Source organism: Pituophis catenifer, unplaced genomic scaffold (genome assembly GCF_029215685.1).
Source record: "Pituophis catenifer annectens isolate HBS135680 unplaced genomic scaffold, rPitCat1.0.hap2 SCAF_3, whole genome shotgun sequence".
Classification (NCBI taxonomy): domain Eukaryota; kingdom Metazoa; phylum Chordata; class Lepidosauria; order Squamata; family Colubridae; genus Pituophis; species Pituophis catenifer.
In genome coordinates this window covers 67,679,494-67,698,586 of record NW_027256883.1, presented here as the reverse complement: position 1 = coordinate 67,698,586, position 19,093 = coordinate 67,679,494, and the positions used below count along the sequence as shown (strand labels likewise).

General features: G+C 36.9%; 1 protein-coding gene across 4 annotated transcripts in view; it reads left to right on the top strand.

Annotated features, from left to right (window-relative positions):
- Positions 1 to 19,093, top strand: part of ATXN1 (ataxin 1) — a 239,738-nt gene that overhangs the window by 163,873 nt on the left and 56,772 nt on the right. For 3 of the 4 annotated variants that reach the window (XM_070940682.1, XM_070940683.1, XM_070940684.1), the window contains one exon: positions 5,366 to 5,462. The gene's annotated coding sequence lies outside the window, so the exon portion shown is untranslated. The remainder of the gene's footprint in view (positions 1 to 5,365; positions 5,463 to 19,093) is intronic. The other variant, XM_070940685.1, reaches the window with a different exon arrangement.

The following is a 19,093-nucleotide window of genomic DNA, read 5'->3' as shown; positions in this document are numbered from 1 at the left end:
GAGGAGCAGTTTTCTTATCTTACCCCTCAGACAATGGTGTTTAAACAGGTTCCCCCCACCCCACGGTTGCCATGTGGGGGATGGGCAGCAACAAGGGAAGAAGACAGAGGCAAGGCATCAGCAGTTGTTGTCTATCCTTGAAGTTTCCCAGATACCGGGAGTGCTGGCTTGCAATGGGAGTAGAGGGAACTCAGCAGTGAAACAGGAGTTTAACCTGGTAGATTTATGTTAGGTACAAATATAAAAAGGTTTTGAGCAGAACAGATGATAATGCAAGCAAGGGTGTGTGTGTGTGTAGACTACCATCTTAACCAGCCTTTACTTACTAACTGTTGTCCTTACATCATTCTGATTTTGCCCTGGTTCTAATGTCTTTTATATGTAATTTGGACCCTTCTTTGCAGCTGTTAATATAACAGGCTGCTATGACACAAGTTAGTGCATTTTGAGATGCTGCTTCAGGCACATTAGGTGTGCTTTCCCAAGTGGAAATCAAGCAGGCAAGCTGAGCTTATTTCAGTGTGCAAAACATTTATTTTGTTATCTTACATTTTCTGAATTTCCCCTTTAATTTCCTCTTGCTACATATTTATGAAAAGCACATTTGTGTACTATCTTTGAAACAATGAGACATCCCCCATAATATGTGTATAACAAAACTTGGCTCATAGCTCCTATTAGCTTGTCCTTTAAAAAAAAAAAACCCTGCATTTTCTAGAGAAAGTGCTAAATTCTTAAAGTAGGATAATGCAGATAGGGCTTATTTTTCATTTAGAATTTTTCTGTTTACATCTGGTATTATTGTAATAAGTGGTTGTTTCAATAAAAGCATCAAAGGTTTCAATTTTGAAGGATAGACTTCTTAAATAATGCTTTTTGTTTCTTGAGCAGAGGGCAGTTTAATTGGAGAGGTTACAGTAGCTTCTTAAAAGAGATAATACTACAGAACAGCAGGCTTGCTTCAGCTGCAGACTAAGAGAAAAGAATAAAGACAGGTGCTAAGGAGAGCAACACCAACTTTCCTCTGTGCAATGAGTGCAACTGCAAAAAGAAAAACTGGTGGAGAGAAAAAGGGAAGAAAATGATTGAAAACAAATTAGAAAGCCTCTGCAAGCTTTCTAAGGTCCAACAGAGTTGGAAAGGACCTTGGAGTTCTTCTAGTCCAACCGCCTTACTCAAGCAGGAAACCCTATACCAGGAATGTCAAACTTGCATCATCACAGTGGTGTCACGTGACGTATCGTGACTTTTCCCCCCTTCATTAAATCGGGCATGGGCATGGCCAGCGCATGATGCATCCAGCCCGCATGCCTCAAGTTTGACAGCCCCGCCTTATACCATTCCAGACAAATGGCTGTCCAAACTCTTCTTTAAAACATACCATGATGGAACCCCTACAATTTCTGAATGCAAGCCATTCCACTGATTAATTGTTCTAACTGTCCCGAAATTTCTCCTTATTTCTAGGTTGGTTCCCTCCTTGATTAAATTGGTTCTTGATTAATAACAGAGGAAAGGAGAGAGAAAGATACTTGAATAAAACCATGATTTTCACTCATCCCAGTCTCATTGAAAAGAATGATTCTGTATAAGTTTATTCCATGTTAGACAAAGAGGAAGTCAATCATATTTTGAAACAAATAGATGATTAAAAATGTAATTTATAAGCAAGATAAAGTAGAAGAAGTGTTGTGGACATTTACAAAGTATTTTTGTTAAAGCCGATTGAAAATGTTGTGAGAAGTGAGAGGAGCTCTTATTTATTTGGATTTTAAATATGATCATTGTGAAACATTGTTTAAGAATAAAATCTGCAACAGGTTTAAATTGTTATTTGAAAATTAGTATCTTTCTTTAAAATTTAGAAATTTTAAATTTTAACAAATCCAGGCAAGAAAAACTGCAGTCATGTTGAAATTTTAGTTGTATGATTTAAGTTACAGTATATTTTTTTAAGGCACAAACTACTTAATCTGTTTTCCAAATGAGACAATCCAGGAATACAGATGGTCTTCAATTTACAACCACAGTTAAGCCCAAAAGTTTCTGTTGCTAAGTAAGACATTTGTTGAGTGAATTTTGCCCCATTGTATAACCTTTCTTGCCACAGTTGTTAAATGAATCACTTTAAGTTAAAGTGAATCAGTTTAAGTTAGTAACACGGTTGTTAAGGGAATCTGGCTTCTCCATTGACTTTGTTTGTTAGAAGATCGCAAAATGTGATCATGACCATGGGATCCTGCAACCATCATAAATATGAGTCAGTTGCCAAGCATCTGAATTTTGCTCATGTGACTGTAGGGATGCTGCAGTGTGTAAAACGGTCTTAAATCGCTTTTTCCCAGTGCTGTTATAACCTGCTTACTTAATGATTACTTAACAAATGGTTGTAAGTCGAGAACTACCTATATACGTGCTTGTTTAATATATTCCAAACATTTTTGGAATAGAAATAATGTTGAATAACTCTTAAAATTGAAACTAAACAAATGCAGGTTTTCTCGCTTAGGGCAAATTCCCTATTAAGGGATTGATTATTTTAATCTAATAATTTGCTCTGTGTGAAAAAGCAAAGGCTATTGCAATTTCTGCAATAAATGCTTCTTCCCACATAAACTATTTGAACATTTTCCTGCTGAAACCATCAGAACACATTTACCATTATATTGTGAGATTGTTCTAATTGTATCCTATTTCCCATTTACTTGTTTACCTGCAATAGCTACTACTAGATCAAAATAATGTTTTATCCAAAGAAAAGAACCTCTAGAAACAAGAAACAAGGAGGGAAATGTTGCATCACACTGAAGCTGGTGAAAGATCCTTAGCCCTAAGGCATTCTTTTCACTGGACAAATCTACTGGGCCTGACATAATAAAGAATTCTAATGAAATTCATAGTGTTGTGATGCATTCTGTCTCTTTCTGCTACGAATAGTAGCACATTAGAAATCCAGCTGTGGGAAAAATGCTTTTGCTATACACAGAGACCGGGAAGAAAATGTAGTTGATTAATGTAGTGCTTGAGAATAGTGCTCTAAAAATGTATGACAACATTTATGGGCTACAAAATTTGATATCATTCCCCAAAACTTATCCTGGTTCAATGTCTTGCTTTATGTGAATTACTTAATGTGAGATTTTCAGGGAATGTGACTCTAGCATAAAGTGAGACCACCCGGTATAAAACAATGAAATTGAATAATAAATACATTTGATATCCTTGTAAATGCAATATGACTGCATAAAATCTAAAACCCAATGTAGGCAGAATTAATTATGATATGTTTGGAGACTTGTAGTAATAGTGCCAGGAGGGTGTAAAATTCATAGAGTAACTGTAGAGTTAGGGTGATACTTGAGTGATGTTGAAAAGAATTTCATAGGGCTTTTATGATCTATGAAGATCAGTGGTAGGTTTCACATTATATTACTACTTGTTCGCCGTGTTTGTGCATGCTCTCTTCATGCTTGCGCACACTCGCTTCATGCATGTACACGCTCGCTTCATGCTTGCACACCCCCAGTTCACGTGTGTGCCTACCTTCTGCACATGGGCCCAGCCTTCCGTGCATGCGTTTTGCTCACGCGCGTGCCTTCTGTGCATGCGCCCAGCCTCAAAAACGTGCATAAATAGGATGGCATAGAGCCTGGGCGGGTGGGCGGACCCACCCGCGATTTCTGCTACCGGTTCAGGCGAACTGGTCCAAACCGGCTGAATACCACCTCTGATGAGGATGGATAGACTTCCTAACTACTACTTCCTAACTTCCTAACTATTAAAAACTACCAGAATTGATTTGGAGATAAGGACTTTGGAGGAATAAATGCCTCTTGAAGGATACAAAAAGTAGTGATGAAGCCTTTGTTAAAGAAATCAAATTTAGATTGACTAGATTGAGATAATTATTTTCAGAAACATCAGATTTAGCAATTGAAGATGGAGTAAACACATCATTTTCCATTTGTTTGTTTGCTTGCTTACTTCTGATCAAAAGAAGATGTTATTTAGCAGAGGCTGCTACAATCAATTGAATCAGAGGATTTATTTAGATAGCAGACAGATGATCTTTGACATGAGTTGCCATTGAGTTGATCTTTTGGGACAAGAGCAGTGAGAGAAGGAGACAAGAAATCAGTCCTTGATCAAAGCAGTGTGCTCTTTTTCTGTCTTACTTCTTACCAAATACTTTTTCAAGTCAAGCCAACTAGAAATATAATTAGACAGTCGTGCCATGCCATGCCAGATATAATCCTGATATTGCAGCATGCAGGTTGTACAGTATTTTCCTTGAGGCTTTTATCTGGGCCTAGTATTTTTTCCCCTCTCTCAGATCAATAGATAGCTTAACAACTCATGCATTAAGTGTTCCCTTTCTGTTTTCTAAATCTGTTCAGAATAGATGTACTAGGCTAATTTAACTAGTGGTGAAAGGATGTAATATGAGCTTTTAGGTTCATAAATTTTGACTATCTAGAAAGTAATAGACTTACTATTCAGTTTAACTGCAGATTGTCTCTACAGTACGTTTAGCTATGAACTCACAGTCCCTGTTCCAAAAAAAAGCTGTAAATGTGGAACTTTTTGCTTTAGGCTTTCCAGTGTGCTTATATTTCAGGGGAAAATAATTTGACATGATCTGAGGGTTAATTTCTACTTTAACTTTTGGAAGGTTTTCATATATTCAGCAGCAAAAATTCTTGAGCCTTTAATTATATTTCTTATAAGGAGAAAGCAAAAAATTGGTCTATTAAAATTAGTTCAGATCATGTGAAAAATGCTGTACAGAATGTTCCTTATTAGAGATTCAAGGTAGGAATCTGTGAGCATACTGTATTGAATGCTTCTTAAATAATGTTGCAAATTATAGTTTGTATTTGTGTTTTTAAATAGCAAGTATGAATTATATACAAATAGAAATGTTCACATCACAGTAAAATTGTACAGTGTATTGATGAAATATGGGTGAAAATTGTACAATGTTACCTCCAAACAATTCTGACTGTGTATAGTTTTGTTTATTGGTAGACTTTTTAATCCATATATAATAAACAAAGGAATACATACATAAATTATAAAGCTATCCTTGTAGATTTCTTTACTGAATCGTTGCTCTACACATTGCTCTACATAAATGTGTTTTTATGACATGTTTGAAAGTAGGAAACAAAAAAAGGAGGGGATTAGAAATTGTAAATTAATACAGCATAGTTTGTGCTTTATGAAACTAAAAATACTTAGAAGTGAGTCTTCAGTTCCAGTTATTCAAAGTCCATTAATTTTTTTTATTGAAACTTTGCTATTATATAATATGATACTTTTCCTTGCCTTATTTCTCACTACTCTTTAATTTTTTATTTGAAAGAAGCACTATTGATGGACCTGTCAGCTATCCAGTAACATCTGCAAATTCTGCAAGGGGAAGCATAATCTGGGATATCCAGAAGACAGCAGTGAATGGTGTGAGTAAACTATACAATAATGGGTTTTGAATACCACCTTTGTAACTATATTTGGCATTAGGTCATCTGAATCAGAAGGAGGGCAGATGCTAAATTTCACTTATTTACCCATGATAATAAACTTCAATGATTTGGCAACATGCAGAGGATGTGGCTTAGACATCTAATATATCAGTTTGCTTCTAATGTCATGATGGGTCCTTATGAAAGGTATTTTTCTTTGTATATGAGTAACCAAGAGAATTGTTAAAAGTTATATTTTTTAAATATTCACAAATCTATCTTTTGGACAGTTCTGTTAAAGAGAAGAGAAATAATATTTGAGATCTCATCCAAACATACATTATGTTAGTTGAAGAATATTACCAGTATATTTCAACAATAAAGCCTTCAAAGGAAGGTGTGGCAAAGTATGTATTATAAATGTTTGTGCTTGTTTTAGCTGTTAAAATGAACATTTATTTCCTCAATATGATTTAATTCTATGACATTATTCAGAAGAGGACATTCATAGCAGTAATTCTAGACTCACATATTTATTTTGGACCTAAATTCAATGCAACTTTCAAGTAACTTCAATTTAGAATTATGATAGGTGACCATTCTCAAAAAACAAACTTGACAATAAGTTAACACTGTATTTCTTTGTAAAATTATACAGGTTCAGACCTGTTTGGCTATTGTTTTATGTGACCTTCTTTTTTGATAGGAAACACTTAAATAAATATTCTTAGGATTGAACTGCACAGGTAATCCTAAAGATTGTTTTTGGTTTTCCCATAATATTTAAATGGCAAGGGGTGATGTTGGGCTTTAGGGTACTATTTTGCTAACAGTTCTCAGTATACCTGGCTTTATCATTTATAAACTCTAGCCTATTAATCGGTTAGACCTGGAAGATTTTGAAAAGACATCCAAAGATCATTTAGCAATTACTGTACCCATTAGTAATTAAGAATATAGTTCAGTTTAGAAAAATATATGCAACTCTATTTTCCTATATAAGAGTGATATATGCAAGTATTAACCCTTAAGAAGGAAAAATATTTATGCACTCATTGTATAAGAGATTACAATTTTATTTCACCTTGGTAACATCTAGATAATATAGATTAGATTATCTATACTTAGATAATTACTTAATGACATTCCTGGCTGTTTCCATATCCAAACCTCCATATTGAAGAGATTGCATTCAGCTCCTTGGTATTTAGTTAAATCTTCTGTAATATGCATAAAGAAGAACTTGTTATCCACAGTGCCATCCCATATGGTTTTACATAACCATGTTTTTTTTTAAAGGATACCTGATTATCCGTGGAAAGTTTTTTAAAAAATCTGTTGTTATTGTTACGTTCTGCCTGTATGTCATGGCAGATAAACATTTCCAGATGTGTACTGCACTACTTTTCAAGGTATAATTATCCAGGTTTTTTTTTAATGTGCGGTTGGCATGCTGGAACAGCAAATAATGAACACCACTTGTAACCAGTATTAGATTTTAGAGTAGTATATCAACAAATCTAATTCTAAGAGAATTGAGAAAAAATATTTTTTTCAATTACATCTTGAACAGAAAATGAAGGGTTTTTCTCAGGAGCTGTTCACAAAAAAGGGCTAAAATATTCCCATTTGATAAGTAGTTTTATTGCTGTGATATTTTTTAAAATGTTGCAAAGTTCACTTCAAAATAGTTTGGACACACTGTGAAACTGTATCCATAACTAATGCAATTTATTAGTCCTAGAATTTAGTAATTCTTTGAGAATGTCTGGCATTTCTGTTGATTACCTCCTTTCTGGTTCCCTTGGTTCTTGTTGAATTGTTTACATTATGGAATTAAAATGGTTTAACAATAATCTGTTGACAGGTGTAGTGAGCACCTGCTGGCTTTTTTTATAATAAACCAACCTTATATGCTGGGAGGGTGTCTTCTGATCCCCAAAAGCCAATAAAGGAAAAGAAGTGGTTTCTGTCAGGTTTTGAGGTGGGAATAGTTTTGGGGTTTGGAAGAGAGTTGTTAAAGACCTGGATTGGGTGGCAGAGGAGAGGGAGGGGTGTTACCTTGGGCAAGGTTGGAAATTGAGTTGTTTCACTGTAGAGGGAATTGCGTTAGGGTTGGGAGGGGGAGGTTGCTTTATATCTTCTTTTAAATGTGTGTTTTGTGTGTGTGTTTAACTTTACCTTGTTTTGGCTCCTTTAATAAAGTTCATTTTTGTTTAAATCTTAGAATCTTCTAGCATCTGCCTCAACTTGGCTGAGCTATTGATTCCCCCCAAATTTTGTTTGGTTTCCCTTTCGGTAGTCCTAACAAGAGGTGGGATGGGGTAAAGATTTTCCTTTTAACCCTCTCCTGGCTCTCCAGAGACCTTGTGTGGAAGGGAGAAACTGGTTTGAAACAGAGGGGTTTCTGTGACAGCAAAGGTATCTACATTGCCAGTCATTGTTCAATTGTAGGTGTGACTTATCTCCAGAACAAAGTACCTCAGAAGAAAAGGTTCATTGTTACAATAGGGAACTCTGGGAATTGTAGTTTAAAACTGGTCAATAAAACTCCATATCTTGTAATGTAGAATGTAGAACCCAGAATTATTAGGAAGCACTGATCCATAATGATTGGCAGATCCAGTCATTGACTAACCGATAAAGCTTGTGTCATGCTGCTTCTTGCACTAGCTGGCAGATTTCATAACACTCCCTTTCCCTAGGCTTAGAGTGTTCCTGTTAATTATTTCATCAAAACTGCATGTCAACAATAGGATCCTGAGAGTATGGCAAAAATCTTTATGCAAGAACATTAAACAATGTATTAGTTTACATTTTACAGGCCAATTGAAATGTGGGGAGCAGTTCTGACTTATGATTGTATAGTTGTTTGAGAATTGTCAGCTCTTTTTCTTGACAGAAGCAATGAAATTTTTCTCACAATTTAAAACTCCAAAAACTTCTAAACTTGTTTGCATCTATTTTATTCCCCAGAATTACAGGCTTTGAAAGATTATTTTGCCTCTCTTTTATAAGCAACAAACTTCTCTGTACCAGCTCATATATTTAACGATGGGATCAACATGTGTTTAGAAAAGGCAATGACTTATTCTTGATTAAGAACCACAGAAGACAGCTGTTGCTTTCCTTTAAATGGGCATAATGCGAAAGGCAACCTGTACAGTAGGATTAAAGGACTACAAGATCTTTGCCAAAGTGATAACTATTTAGCATCAATGAATTATTATTAGCATGTTTTATTAATTGGTTTCTATTTTGTGCTTCTGTTGCAGAACCACCATCTTCTGATATTTTCATAACAGCCACTCTAAGGCAGCTATTTTGAGGTCCTTTGGTAACCTAACACAGCAGGGATTACTAGAGATGCTGAGCTTTCATTCTTTTGAAATAGATATGATAGGCAAAGTAAATCAGTGGGGAAAAAGTGCAAGATTGCAACTTGCTTTTTTTGTTCTTTATTCTCAAACCATCTAAGAACAAAAGAGTTGATATTCATTTATATAGATTTGGAATGTGAGAATAAGAACATATTTTACCCCTGAAGGAAGATGTAGTTGATACTAACAGGAAGGAATATGTGGTTCAACTAATAATTGTTCATTGCATCGAAAGTGTAGCCCTCCTTTTAAAAAATTGTATGTTGAGTTTCTTGTTGCTTCAAAAAATAATACAATACATTCTGTTTCTAGGAAATTGTGTTTTGACCATAAGCCTTACGGAAGTCAGTCAGTCAGTCAGTCAGTCAGTCAGTGTCAGTCAGTCCTATTCCTAAATAGATATAATTATAATCAAGTAATTGTAAGCCGCCCTGAGTCTCCGGAAACGGGTGGCATATAAATCGAACCAACCAACCAACCAACCAACCAACCAACAAACAAATAAATAAATAAATAAAGTGATAAATCTTAGTTTTGAAACTGGATAATTGTGGAGTTCCTCATTTTCCTTTCTTTTTTCTTTTGAATCAGCAGAAATTCTGTTTAAAAAAAGAGGGGGGAGAATCACCCAAGACTGTAATGTATTTAACCTTTTTTTGTGAAGATTTTGCATTAAAATCCAAATAAAGAATTATGATTATAGATTAGCTTTTCCAATATGATAAATCTTTAACTGCACTTCCCTTTCATTCCAGCCTGCAGGAATATTATAGTCGTCCAATTTATTATAAGAAAATGGAGAACTTTAATTTAGTCCTCGATTATGGTTTCATAACTGATTTAAATAGTGGAAGTTAACCTGCATTGTGACTATCAGAAACTGTTCTTTCAAACTGTAGTTTGTGCTGAGTACTATCGAACAGCATTGCCTTGGGGGATGATCCATCCACAAAAACTGTAGACTTCAGTTGGAAAGAAAAATGGATGATAATGGATTTTACATTTTTGTGAAACTTAACAATAAATGAAGTAGGAATAACTGTGATAAGACAGACTTGAACTAAGTAGCATGTAATGCCAACCAAACACTCCCATTTTTAATTTGCTGTGGTTGGAATCTGTCCAAAAATAGGTTACTATTACTGATGCATGAGAGGGAAGTAGTCATATTCTATCCAATCTTTATTGGAGAAAAACTATTCTGTTAAGAATAGTATGTTTCCTTATGACTACTCCAGGTGTGCTTCTGTTACTAAAATAACTGCTGTACCCTTAAGTCTAGGGTATCCTATGAGCACTTCATGGTATTAGAGGTGTATTTCAATCAGAATAAGGGTTTTATTTCTTATTATATTAGATACTGTAGTTAAAGCTATAGATACCAATAATATTTTCCTGAATCGCTGTGACAACAATCCACGCATGGGTATTCTCTCTTCTACTTGCTAGAGACTGAGTGCAAATTTTTTCCCCTCCGTTGCTCTGACCACGCCCTCTGGCTCCTGCCGTTCAGTCTTTTCACGAAGGCGTAATCAGTAGTTTCAGAGTGTTCTATGCCACAGAGGCTAGAAAGAAGACATAAAAGTGTTTATAAAAGTTTAAAAAGTGTTAAACCAGCCCGGCTTACTGAAAAAGAAAGGTCTTCAGGGCACGGCGGAAGGCACCGAGGTCTTGAATTCTTCATATCTCTGGGGGCAGTTGATTCCAGAGGGCAGGTGCCCCCACAGAGAAGGCCTTCCCCCTGGGAGCCACCAGTCTACATTGCTTGGCCGATGGCACCCTGAGAAGGCCCTCTCTGTGGGAGCGCACAGGTCGGTGGGAGGCCATTGGTGGCAGCAGGCGGTCTCGAAGATATCCAGGTCCTATGCCATGGAGCGCTTTAAAGGTGATAACCAACACCTGGAAGACCACTGGGAGCCAGTGCAGCTCACTCAGGAGAGGTGTTATGTGGGAGCACCATGCAGCTCCCGTCACTACCCGCGCAGCCACATTCTGGACCAGCTGGAGTCTCCAGGTGCTCTTCAAGGGGAGCCCCATGTAGAGAGCATTGCCGTAGTCCAGGCGAGAGGTGACGAGGGCATGAGTGACTGTGCACAAGGAATCCCGATCTAGGAAGGGCCACAACTGGCGGATCAGGCGAACCTGATAAAAAGTCCCCTGGCCACAGCCACCAGATGTTCCTCCAAGGACAGCTGTGTATCCAGGAGGACGCCCAAGTTGCGAGCCCTCTCCGTGGGGGCCAACCACTCGCCCCCAATAGTCAGTGATGTAGTCAACTGACTATATTGGGATGCTGGGAACCACAGCCACTCAGTCTTGGATGGGTTGAGCGTGAGCCTGTTCCTCCCCATCCAGATCCGCACCTCCAGGCACCGGGTCATCACTTCAAAGGCATAATTGGGGTGGCCCAGGGTGGAGATGTACAGTTGGGTGTCGTCAGCGTACTGGTGGTACTTCACCCCGAAGCCACGGATGATCTCACCCAGCGGCTTCACATAGATGTTGAACAAAAGGGACGAGAGAACCGACCCCTGTGGCACCTCACATATGAGGCGTCTCGAGGTCGACCTCTGCCCCCCTGCCAACACAAACTGCGAGTTGGTAGCAGAAAGGATGGTTCATCAGCAGCACTTCCTCCTTTATTTCCAATAAATCTCTATTTTCAGTGAGGCTCAGTTTAATCAGCTATCTTCTACTCACAAAATCCCCTGGCTCAAAACTGTATTCTGTAAAGAATTGCAACCTTATATTATAGGAAACAAATTCTAATACTTCAAACTTTGCAATAGAACAATAGATGTTCCTGACTATTTTCAAACAATTCACTTTATTTTGTGAACATTGGCATATAAATTTACCAGGAACCTAATACAGGTAGTCCTCGACTTACGACCACAATTGAGCCCAAAATGTATGATACTAAGTGAAACAAGTGAATTTCACCCCATTTGACACAATTGTTAAGTGAATCATTGCATTTCTTAATTTAGTAACATGATTGTTAATCATAATCTGGATTCCCCATTGATTTTGCTTGTCAGAAGTTTGCAAAAGCTGATTACGTGACCCTGGGACACTTCATAAATATGAACCAGTTGCCAAGCAACTGAATTTTATCATGTGACCATGAGGATGCTACAAAGGTCATAAGCGTGAAAAATGGTCATAAGTCACTTTTTTCAGTGCTGTTGTAACTTTGAACGATCATTGTTGTAAGTCGAGAATTACCTGTATTGCTTTGTATCAATAATTTATCTGTTTTCAATTTGCTACTTTCACCACATCAAAACACAACTCAAAACTCTGTAATTTTATGGACTTCTTGTATTCTCTTGTCTTGGGTGACTTCCAGTCAAAGCAATATGATCCTTGGTTCTCGTTTCCTTTATGTCATCTCCATTATTTCAGTCTTCTAATACATATGATATGAAGGAAGTTTGCAAAAGTTTCCTTTCTCCAACATATATGTATAGAAATTACAACAAACATAGACTTTCTATAGCAAATGCCAACCTCTGAACTAAGTGGTAGTAGAAAATCTCAGAAAGCTTTGGTCACCTAAAGCTGGTAATCTTATTGGCTTTCATCAAAGCTCAGTCTTTTTTCCATTCATAATATTTCTATTCAACTGGTGGTATTTTCACTTTATCTAAGGTGAAGTTTTGCTTGAAGTATCAATAAAGAAATAGGTATCCTTTTTTTATTTACTTTACTATCTACTGTGCTTTACTCTATCCTTTACTCACTTTCTTTACTTTGGATTTTAAGCTACCTCCCTTCTTACTATTCTAGCACAGAAGAATTAGGCTTTCAATGGATACACCAAAGCTACTTGATTCTCTTCCTGACTTCCGGAAATTATGAAAATGTTATTATAACAACTACCAAGAAATCTATTTTTAGATTGCATTCTATTGTCTCATTAGCCCCTTTGATTCAATATTAATTGTCTTAGCATAATTTTCTTGTTTTTAGAGTTATAACATGAGGTTGACAACAGAACAATAACAACGTTGTTTATGATAATACTGCTGGTTAAAAGATTGCAGTATATTTTAAGCAGGCTCTTTGTCTTGAAAATTGTAGCTTATACTGAAAGCAAAAGTTAAATTTGATAACCCAGAATGAGTGCAATGAATATTAAGAGGGATTTGTTCAGGATGGAGTAATACTGAAAATGGTTTTAATTTTAATCGCTTGTTTTTCATGTTAATATATTTAAAGCCTTAATAAGTGCTGATGTCCATTTCTCTTGTAAAATCTTTCATTTCCCAGAGTTTCCAACTAGGCTAATAACCAAATATCTGAATAGCACTTTTGAACATTATATCTAATCAACTTTATGGAAAAGAAAATGAATTTTACCATCAATTCCTATTAACCTTTCCATGTCCTTGTTATTTTGAATTCCCAGATGCCTGTGTTTTAATTTTCACATTTTTTTCTATTGTGTACATCTATTGATATCATATGTTAAGATGCTACGCTTCTAAACCCTTTTTCAAAATGTTCCTAACATGTGAACAGTAATTCAAAAAGAAAATAATAGTGAAAAGTATATGTTTTACTAGTTTGAATGTTTTATTTGATTTATTTTAATTGTTAAATGTTAACAATTTACACTTTTTTTGTAGTTGGGCTTTGTAAATACAAAAATTGTCTGCACCACTTAGCATTCTTAATTCTGAAACTGCTACATGCAGTATCCATTAGAATTTATCTTCGATTATTTTTTCATTAGTTTTGCTTCTCTGTTACCAGTAGAGAGGAGAGATAATTTAGCTGGTAGAGCCTTTTTTCTAGGGTTACCTCAATAAAAAAAAAAAATTTAAAAATTATAGTGGATTGTGATGTGTTAGGCAGTCAAGCCATGGAGAACCTCTATGGAAATTCTTATCTCTTCCTCCAGGACTTCACCAGCCCAGATCTAGGGAACAAAGGAAAGAATATAAAAACATTTTTGCTACTCCTGAACCAAAGAGGTAGCTCTGTAAGCTTGCAGTCTTGAACATGAGGACAGTTTTAATGAGAAATAAATAAGACACTAATAAATCTAGAACTCTTAAATATAAAAATGAGTTGATTTGTAAAATGTGAAGTAGAAAACAAAGGAATAACTAGGTACACAGAATTCCAAATAAATGGCTAGCTAAAATAGTTATCTCTTAAAATAGCTGTTGCTTTATCCAGTTGACAACGTGTGACACCCTGGGTCTTAACAGTTAGCCATAATTTTTCTAGGGATCTGAATTCACATTCTTGGTGACCCAGTTGTCCTTTTGTGTAAATGTATTTATGTAAGAGAAGCTTTTTAGTGAAAATAACAGCTGAATTTCTTCTATTCATAGCTCTCAGCAAGAAGTCAGTTTCTCAGGTGTTTTAGGGGCACTACTGACTATATTAAAACTAAGGAAGCGTTATAGAATTGATGGGAATATTATGACAATCTATTTTACTCTCAGTGTAGAATGACTGATTGAAGAGTTGCTGATAGATATCCATGTTTCCCCCAAAATAAGACTGGGTCTTATCTACAGCAGGCCCACTTCTTCTGCTTGCTCACATTGGGGCAAGAGGCTGTGCTCCTCCTGCCCCAACATGATCCAGTGCTGCCATTGCAAGGCAGAAGGAATGGAGCTGCCCCACGCACCCCCGCACTGGCTTATCTCAGGGCCCCCACAGCCAGGCAATGCATGCTCCGATATTTGTGTTGCCTCAGGGCACCGGTGGCTCCATCAGGATCTCACATGATTGCTGGCCCACTTCTGCTTGCTCGCAGCCACAACAGAGCAGGAGGTTGAGCAATGCGGTGGTGCCATGGCCATGAGGTGAGGCAGGGGGTTGGATCTGCCCCATGCACCCTGGACCAGCTTACTTCAGGGGCCCCCGCATCTAGGCCATCCATTCCCTGACACCTGCCTCACCTTGCGGCCACAACACACCACTAAGCCTCCTACTCTATTGTGGCTGCAAGCAAGCAGAAGAAGTGGGCCAGCAGCCATGTGGGCTCCTGCTGCACATGGCTGCAAGTGCTGCCGCTGCAAGGCAGGTGTTGGGGCATGGATGGCCTGGCTGCAGGGGCCCTGAGGTAAGCTGGTACAGGGCGCGTGGGGCAGCTCCACTACCACCCCGCCTTGCCTCATGGCCAAGCATCACGAACAACAGACGGAATGGGTGGCCAGTCAGCTGCACAGGCTCTTAAATAGGGCTTATTTTGGGAGGTAGGGCTTGTATTAGGAGCACACGTAAAAAATGTTAGGGCTTAATTTTTGATAGGGCTTATTTTAGGGGGAACGGTATCAAAAAAGGACACAGATAAATAGTTTTGACTATATTGTTCTATATTGTTCTATCATTGTGAGTTGGATTATTGTTTTTTTATCACTGATTTTGATACCAACTACAAGAAGCAACATGTAAATGACTGCTATCATTTGCAGACCTCTTTTTTTACTGATGTAGTTGCTGTGATATAGTGCATTGTCTTTGTTAGAAGCTATTCAGAAGTTTTTTTATTGTTATTACAAAATTGAGTTCACTGATGGTGAGTGGGGTTTTTCCTTGATATGGGGGAAGGGGGTGTCATGAGAGGTAGGTTTGTGTGTTTTAATTCTGTAAGCATCCCAGAGTCACTTGTGTGATGTGATAAGCTATATAAATCAAAACAATCAAATAGCCATCGTGTTCTCAGTTTTTCATCATTCAGCTCTGTTCTAAAATTTAGCCTTTATTGTATTTTTGGACTGCACCTCAGCCTTAGAAATATTGGAGGTCTGTTAATCACACAATTATCTGCCTTTTTAAGTGGTGGTTGTAAAAATATGTAAATTTTGCCCTTGATTGAAGGGTACTTGCATTGTGTTGCACTAATAATTGTTTTTAAGCACTCACTATGGGGACATCTCAAAAGAAAACACATCTTGACAGTACCCTTAAGGCCTGTTCTGCTAAAATTCATGACCTTTTCAGTTCCTTAAATTGTTTATATCCTGTTGGCTGGGGACACTGTATAACTATTTGGAGGATGCTATTTGTATAAGTTTTACTCTTACACAATTAACGTATTTGTAAGTACAGGATGAACATTAGTGTTCAAGTTAAATTTGGGCAGAAATACCAGTCCTAGCCACTGAAAATACAAGTTACCATGTCTTTCCCTTTTTTGCAGGCCAAGTGAAACCTTCACTAAAACTACAGAAAATCTGTAGCTGCTCTATAGCTAGGAATTCTGGATAGCAACATTAGAATGATTTTAAAATCTAGAATGACGACTGATTTGCAATACTGCAGAAGTAGAGTTAACAAGAGAGAGAGAGAGCTAATTTTTAAAAATACTGTAGATAGCAAAGCTAGTTAGAAATATTTTTTTTCTATTTTCATTTATAAACATTGCATTGTTAAATATCAGTACCGTTCATTTTAAACAAAAGATAATATTAGAGGAGGTGGATGAGATGCTTATTGATTAAGAAAGAAAATTCAAATTATGCTGAAGATCATTTTACATTTGGTGACGAAAGGACAAACAAATTCAAATAAATTGACAACTTCCTAGACAGGGGGGTTTTCCCATTCTGTCCCCATTCAAGACAGAATACAGTATAGCATAGTGATAAGCAGTTTTTTAAAGCTAATAGGTACATTGTAATTTTGAAAGCATATTGTGATATTTTCTTAAAATGGTTGCCATAAAGTCCTTGCACATGCTCTAAAATGGTTCCTCTGTTACAGATCTTAATTTTACATCAAGGCTGTTCCCTACCAGTCTTTTTAATGTCCTTTAGAAGCTGAAGATTCCTTGTCTGAGGAACCATTCTCTAGATATTTTTAACTGATTATTTACACCAGCGAATGGGTCTTTTATGTCAGTCAGAGTTATATTCCATTATGGTTCTCTTCTAGAAAATGCATTCCAGCTGCAGCAAATTCAAAATCAAAGTGGAGAGTCAGACCTGGCAGTGCACAGGATGCTCCCTTGCTCATTTATCATTTTGCTGATGTGTGTGTGTGTGTATGTTTATTTACTTATATGCATTTCACTATAGGGGACTCAGGCAGCTTACAATCCTTGAATTAAAATGCAAAATAAAACATTAAGACAATAAGCATTAAGATAGACATTAAAAATAATAAATATAGATCTTAAATTTAAAATTCAATTAAAATAAAATTGACCAAGATGGAAAGGAAGAGAGCACAGTGTGCATGGGGAAGAGATGGGGTTTTATCCATTAGCCACCAACAAAATGCTATGACTATGCATGAAAACAATGCACAGCCATGTTTTCAAGCCCTTTCCGAAGGCCAACATTGGGGGTGCGGATCTCACCTCTCCAATCAAAACCCAACTCCAATAAAAACTCCGAGACAGGCATTTTCTCAAAGTTCCATTTATTAGAGTAGGTATACTGGCACATCTGGGAAAACCTAAATCTGAGAGTTCTAGGTTTTCCCTCAGTAAATCAAAAACCCCAAATCCATCCCCTGCACCCATCAGTCCATCACATGGTCCAATCACCATCACTCCAACCACTCCTTCTCCAGATGCAGGACAGTCATGACCTTGACCGAAAAGAAGAATGCTATTTTTTCTAACTATATTCTCTCCACTAAATCCCCCCTCCTACTTTCCCACATACAAGAAGGTGGCAGTGTGGAAGCTTCCGGTGCTAATATGGCTTCCAAAGCTGAACTCTGGAGGCACAGTGTTCCGGAGGGCAGGAGTCATGGCAGTAAAGGCTTTTCTTCAGGACCCTGCCAGCTGAAATTCTTTGACTGACAGTGTCCATGGCATGCCCCTTCCGCCAACATGGGTGGGCCAGGCTAGTTCCATCGGGGTGAACCAGTTTCCCAGATGGCCTGGGCCTATGCCATGAAGGGGTATATAATATCTAATGGCAGCTTGCAGTAAAATGATCTGGACCTACACACAAATAGGTCTTTGAGAGTAAATTTGCACCTATTGTAAGCTCAGCCCTCCAAATCCATAAATATATTTTACTTTTAAGTGTTAAAATATCCTGGCTATTATAATCTAAGAGACTAGATAGACCCAACATACTGATAGGGCATTATGATCAGCACTAGCGAGTGAGTTTAGCTGAACATGTTTTATAAGAGTGTTCAGAATTTGATCTATTAAATCTAGATCAATGACACTACAAATCTGCAAGCTAGCTGACATGCTGCAAAAATGTCTTCAATATTTGATAAATATATTTTATATATTTCTATATATTTATAATATATAGGAAGATTATAAAAGACTGCTTACAGCACTTTTTTGGCACCAATCTGGTCTACTGATTCCAAATAATTAATGTCAGGGTGTTTCAATAACAGTTTGAAGAAAGAGTACAGCTAAAATATCATAGAATAAATTATGCTTGTTGGTTAAGCAGTCTTTGTGCTTTTCATGAAGTCCTAGTTATTTTGCAGAGACATCATGTGGTCATTTTGCATGACTGCAGTTATATGTCAAATTTTACTGTAAGTTTGTAATACTACAAATTACTTCAATGAACAGAGGAGAGAGAAATATGATAGCTGGTTTTATATATAGGTTCTGAATATATGGATCAGACTAAAGCACTGCAATTCCCTTGGTGTTTGGCTTATGATAGGCATAGCTTTCTTATTTCTTCTTTTGCATCTTTTTTCAAGTATTGTTTCATGAATTAAACAGTTACCCCTCTAAGTTTTTTTTTTCCTATTCTTCAACTTGATTTCTCAGAAAGATGATTGTATATAAAATGCAATAATATCATATTTTCAGAAGCTATGTTCAAGAGTATCAGCTAAGACTTTTTGATGTAGTAAATTTAAACTGAAGCAAGTTTATCAGAGGGATTAATGGGAAAGGCTTTTGTGCATATTGCGGGTTTCTGTCTACCATGTTACTTGAGATTGCCTATTTCCTCAAGTAATGTGCATGTTTTTACTAGTTATTTTTAGCCAATCTGGAACTGGTTTTCCTCTCTTTGAAAGAAAAATGCACTTTGTTTAAAGAAGTTACTATGCTCACAATCAGGAGTTTTGGATACATGAGGGAGTACATGTCAGTACATACAAAATGAACATTTTACTAGCTATTTAGGTTGACTAGTAACTGTGGGCAAAAGGATTTAATACTGTGTTATATAACAATTCCACGTAGACCATGCATTAACTTTATAGATTACTAAATAAATATTTTCCCCAAAAAAATTATGTGGTGTTGGTAGCAGAATATTTAGGGACTGAAGGGCT